Source organism: Vipera ursinii, assembly GCF_947247035.1.
Source record: "Vipera ursinii genome assembly, chromosome: 14".
Lineage (NCBI taxonomy): Eukaryota > Metazoa > Chordata > Lepidosauria > Squamata > Viperidae > Vipera > Vipera ursinii.
The window spans coordinates 2,439,902-2,445,901 of NC_139527.1; positions in this window are offsets into that span (position 1 = coordinate 2,439,902).

The window sequence follows — 6,000 nt, forward strand, 5'->3', positions numbered from 1 at the left end:
GTTTTCTGCAATTTCTCATTCCACTACTCAAGAGAGGCTCCCCAGATTGCGCTAGGGACCTCTATCTCCATTGTGTGGTCTTCTCTCTATCTCCATTGTGTGGTCTTCTCTCTCTCTCTCTCTCTCTCTCTCTCTCTCTCTCACACACACACACACACACACACACACACACACACACACACACTTGAGATAGAATTGGAGAATTTATCCTTCCCTTAGGGATGTCTGTGGAGAGTCTGGGTCATCCAGGTCATCTGAAAGGGTTTTTTTCAATAGGCAACTGGAGTTTTTTTCTTTCAGGAAGAAGAAAACGTTTCGCTTCTCATCCAAGAAGCTTCATCGGTTCTGGAAAGGGTGGTGGTGGTGGGATGGAAGGAGATTTTCTTCCAATTTTTCTGCCCATCACTTTGTTGGGGGGGGGAAGCCATTTGGGTCCCTCTCTATCCCAGATCTGGCTAATGGGGATTTTTTGAGCTTGTTTTCTGGATTTCGCTTGCCGGTTTGTGGCGTTTAAGGTGTGATGTTTTTTGTCTCGCCCTCCAGAGGACTTTGGTGTTGAAGCTGCTCCTGAGGTCCACGTGGAAGGCTCCGTGGTCCATATAGAAGCCAGCATCCAGGCCAGCCCAGGCGTGTTCCCCAAACTCTTTATCGAGGAGTGCTACGGGGCCGACGCCCAGCACCGCAGCCATGCCCGAAGGATCGACATCATTGTCAACAATCACGGGTGAGGATGGGTGGACTGGCCTGTGGATTATGGGGCCAGGGCTGGTGGGGGTCTTTCCCTTGAAATATTCCCCAACAAGGCAGCGCTCGGAGAGGTGAGCTGAATCTCCCCTCTTCCCAAAACAGAAATGGACTGTGGGGGAAAGCCATACGAGAGGAATCAGATAGTTCTTAGCTGGCGCAGCGTTTTCTCAGTTTTTAAGAACTTTTAAGAGGCATGGACTTCAACTCCCAGAATTCCCCAATCACGTGACTCTGGGACGCTGCAACCGTCATACGTACATGCCAGTTGCCAAGCCCTTGAATTTTGCTCACATGATCGTGGGGAATGCTGTGACGGTTGTAAGGAGAGGATTACCTGTATAGCATTAAAAAAAAGAAGCAATGTTGAGGCTTTCCAAACTGTCAATCACCCAGAAGGGTTTGCACGGTGCTGAGGAAGACGTGGGGACTTTTCCCTTGAGCCCCATCTTCCCTTGCCTGGTGTCTCGTTCAAGAGGCTCTCCTCCATCTCCCATCATCCCCTGCCGTTGGCCATAGTTGGGTGGGAAGATGGAGCAGTGGTTTATCTGGAAAGCCCCGATGCCCTGCCCTTGCTATAAAAAGTTTTGGCACTTGCTCTCTGCACTTGGCAGGTGTCTGCATGCCGGGGAGCCCGAAGTAACATGGTTTCGTAAAACAGACTCTTCGATCGTCTTCAAGCTGCCTGCCTTTCTGTTGAAGGATGATTCAGAAGAGGTAGGAATGGGTGGGACAGGCAGGTCTGTCCTCGGATGGATCCTGGGAAAGCGATGCAAACTGGAGGGTCCAGTGAAAGGCAAATTCTTCGCAGACACAGCCCTGCACCACCAGCCAGGCTGGCTGCATTGCAAACCGAACTGTACCACATTCTGCAAGGGATCTTTGCTTAAAAGCCTTTAGCCCAGTGCTTTCTGGGTAAATCAGCCCAAATTGGGCAAGAGTGTTTTTTTTTCTTTGGCTAACGCTACGTGAACCCGTCAGAACAAGGACATTTGCCTCGACTTAAAAGATTACCACGTGCGCTAAACTATATTTGAACGTTTCTGAAAGTATTCCTATTAAGGGAAAAATAGACGATATTACCAATCGGGAGTGAAAGGATTCGCTTAATGGCCGCAACCTTTGCTTAGCAACCATGGCAACAACCTCGGCAGCTTTTACGATGGGCGGACTTCAACTCCCCGAATTCCCCAGCCAGCACAACTGTCTAGGGAATTCTGGGAGTTGAAGTCCACCCATCTTCTAGTTGCTAAGGTTGACAAACGGTCCCCTAAGGTGAAGATGGGAATATCCACGTGCTGCCTCAGCTGTAGGGTTTGAGCCTGGGGACCAGCCACGGTGGCATCTCCATATCCCAAGTGCTGGTTCCTTTCTCTTCCAGGTCTATCTACATTGCCTTCTCACAGCATGGAGTCAGAAGCTTCCCACAAGCCCTGGGAAAAAGATGTGCACCTTTGACGGGGCTTCCTCCAGGTGAGCCCCCAACCCCCGAGCATCTCTTGGCCTTCCCTTTCTGACCCAACCAAGGGCAGCCGGAGGAAAAAGCTAAAAGGGCTGCTTTGATTGTTTTTAAAAGGTGGAAGAATCTGGACGAACTCTCAAAGTCTTCCACCTGCAACTGTTGTGACGGCTACTGCCCCCAGGAACCCCCTCCTCATGGAATTCCCAAAGGTACCCGCTGGCCAGGCTTACGTATCTTATCGTACTTAAGCCAAACAGCAACAAGTGCCACTCAACGTGCAAAATTACGGCATGTGATTTCCAGGTTGTGAATTTGGTGTGTGGGGTGAATGTAATGGCTATGGTTTTACAAACCATGCTTTCTGCCTTGTCATTATATTCCTTTCTCTCTTTCTCTCTTTTCCTTTTTCCTTCTTTTCTTCCTTCCTTCCTTTTTTTCTTTCTTTCTTCTTTCTTTTTCTTTCTGTGTTGAGGGAATCCTGATCTTTGCCTCGGGTTAAGAGCCAATTTGATATAGTGATTAAATGCATCAGTCTAGACACTGGGAGACGGTGAGTTCTAGTCCTGCCTTGAGCACAAAGCCAGCAGGGTGATCCTGAGCCAGTCACATTCTTTCACCTTAGAGACAGTGTTTCTCAACCTTGACAGCTTTAAGATGTGTGAACTTCAACTCCCAGAATTCCCCAACCAGCGTAGCCTAGGAAGAAGGCAATGGCAAGTCACTTCTGAAAAATCCTGCCAAGAAAACCCGTAAGGATTTATCCAGGGCAGTCTCCAGGAATCGGACACAGCTGAACTGAAGGAAAAATAAAGATAATAACCTGGAGGGCCAAAGGTGGTTAAACCATAGAGTGGGCTCCGTAGCTCAGCCTAGAGGGGCTCCAGAGCCCTCCGAAGAGTCCACATTGCTCCCACTTGAAGCTCAGATGCCGTTTTAGTTCTGGCAGAAATTTAGCCAGATATTTCCTGCTGCGATTTCCTCAATTTCCCCTTCCCCGCCACTAATCATGGTGTGCTTTGCCCCGTTCAGCGTTTCTAGGTGAAGGGATATCACACAGAGAACTCCTTGGTCCGCTGAAAGTCCACAAAGAAGATGCCTCATGGCTGGAAGGTTAGCATTTCTCCAGATTCTTTCTTAAGAGTCACTTTTGGGGCAGGATGGAAGCCAGACCTGGGTGGCCCATGTGAAGACATGGGACGCCACTGGAGGAGCCGATGTGGCAAAGCGACCCATTGCTTGGATCTGCCTCGGAATCGTATAGACGAGATGTTGAGACTCTGGGAAGAGTGCAGAGAAGAGCAACAAAGGTGATCAGGGGACTAGATACGAAGAACGGTGGCAGGAAGAAGGACTAGGGGAGACACGATAGCGGTCTTCCAACATTTGAGGGACTCCTACAAAGATGCAGTTTCGGAACTGCGGTCCCTTGAAGTTGTGTGGAAGATCATCCAGCCCCAGTTTTGACATCTTCTGGACTGTGGACTTCAACTCCCACAATCCTTCAATTCCCACAATCCCAACTGGGCATGCTGGCTGGGGAATTCTGGGAGCTGAGGTCCACCCGTCTTCAAGTGGCCAAGCTTGAGAAATGCACATCTGGAAAGATCAAGGCAGTGGTGCTACGTAATAAAAGCCTCCATGAATTTCTGAAGGGTACTTGGTTGGGCCCGGCCTTTCTCAAGTTGACCTACCCTCCAGATGTGTGGCCTTCCAACTCCCAGAGTCCCTCATCCAAATTGGCCATTGGTGAGGATTCTGGGAATTATGGTCTACACACCAGATGTCAGAGCTGGAGAAGTCTCTAGAAGAACATCTCCATTCTTCCCTTCCACAGGGAGGTGCCAGACCATGAAGAGGATGCTGCTGGTGAGTGTGGCCTTTGTCTGCAGCTGCATCTTGGCTGCCTTCTTTGTCGGGGTCCTCGTGGCGTTGATCCTGGCCGTGCTGCGCTACTCTGGCATGGTGGCAAGACCCAAGCGCCTGAGGAACCAGAAGGAGCAGCCTTTCCACACGGAGCTCCAGACGATGGTGGGAGCTTGCATAGAGACCGAAGAGATCGAGAAGGAATCCAGCATGGACTATTGCAAGCTGAACAGCGACACCCCGGAGAAAGCATAACCAATAAATAGTTAATAAATTCCCCCCCCCCAGGCTTTACAGCTCTGGCATCACTTTGCCTGGGCCTCTGCAACACATTCAACCACAATCTAGCAGATAAACCCTTTTCTTTTTCCTGCTGGATGAATGCAGCCAACTGTGGTTTATTTAAGAGAGTGCAATATAGATCAATATAGTGCAATCTGAGAAGCAGTTCTGCTTGGTTCTTCCGGTGAAGGCTGCTTCTTGGCCCTGGCCTGGTTCACATATCCCACTTAACATTTATTTATTTATTGGGGTGGGCGGAGGGGCATTTAAAGTGGGAGGGAAAGACATTCAGGAGCTTTTAAATAGGGGTGGGTAGGTGGGGAATCTTTCCTTTCCTGTATTATATTTGCCTCTAGAAGTTGTGAGCGCTCCAACCCCGGAAGTTTTTAAAGAAGAGATTTTTTTTATTTTTTTTATTCCATTTATATCCCGCCCTTCTCCGAAGACTCAGGGCGGCTTACAAGCTTAGCAGTAGCCTTCATTTCAGCCATTTGTCTGAAATGGTCTAGGGGTTTCCTGCCTGAGCAGGGGGTTGGACTAGATGACCTCCAAGGCCCCTTCTACTCCACTCTACTCTGCTCCCATTCCCATTCTACATAAAGCAGTTATTTCTCAACCGTAGCAACTTAAGGATGAAGGAAGCCACTTTCGGTTAACAAGCCGGTTACTAACTTAAAACAGCTGCAGGGATTCTTAACGACGGTTGCAAAAAGAAGTCATAAAATGGGGCTAAACTCACAAGAGTTGTCTCGCTTAGCCACCGAAAACTTGGGGCTCAAAATTGTGGTCCTAAAGGCGAGGCCGGCTTGCACATGCCCGAAATATGCAATTCTGCATTAAGAGTGCTATGATGCAATGCAAAGAACAGCCGACATCAACTTCTTTTCCCGTTTATTTTTTTAAGACAGCAGAAGGAGAAAGAACTCCAGTCAGCCCGTCACCCAGGACAGGTTGGTGAGAATTCAGTGGACCTGAAGCAATTCCATTTGTGGCAAATTTCAGTGCAATTAATCATTTGCAAAATTATCTAGTACAATTCATCGGTGGGCTTCACAGTGTAGGCGAAAAAAGTGTGCTGGTTTCTTGCTAATCCCGGCTACTATATACCTATTTAATACAATTTGAAGGTCACCCACCGCCAGGTAAATTTGGATGGCTTCCATGAAGAAAAGTAAAACCTTTAAAAGTTAATAATAAGCATGTGGGAGCAGCTGCTCTAAAAACCCAAGCTTGCTCTCAGAACTGTGCCTTATTTTTATTAAGTAAGACCCGTTTCTTGAAACAGGATCTGAAGATCCAGCTTAAATAAATGCCCGTCTCTTCATTTGCTCCCCAGTCCCTGAACATACTTTGAAGGAAAATCTTATCCCTTGCTTGATTCACTCCTTCCCCAAAACCCAGCCACATAGTGAGGGTCTGTTCTCCTGATCTACAATTAACCGGTTTCAGACTGGATCGTAAACCATGGTTGGGAGAGGTAGTGCAGATAGATACAAACGCCCGACCATCTCAAAATGGAGGCGGCTTCTTGTCACTTTTGTAGAGTTTGCGAAGGCTGGAATCCATTAAGAAATCCACGGACCTGTATAACAGCAAGGATGAGAGGAGGAATTAAAAACGAGCTTTCTCTAAGAGGAATTCATCCTTCC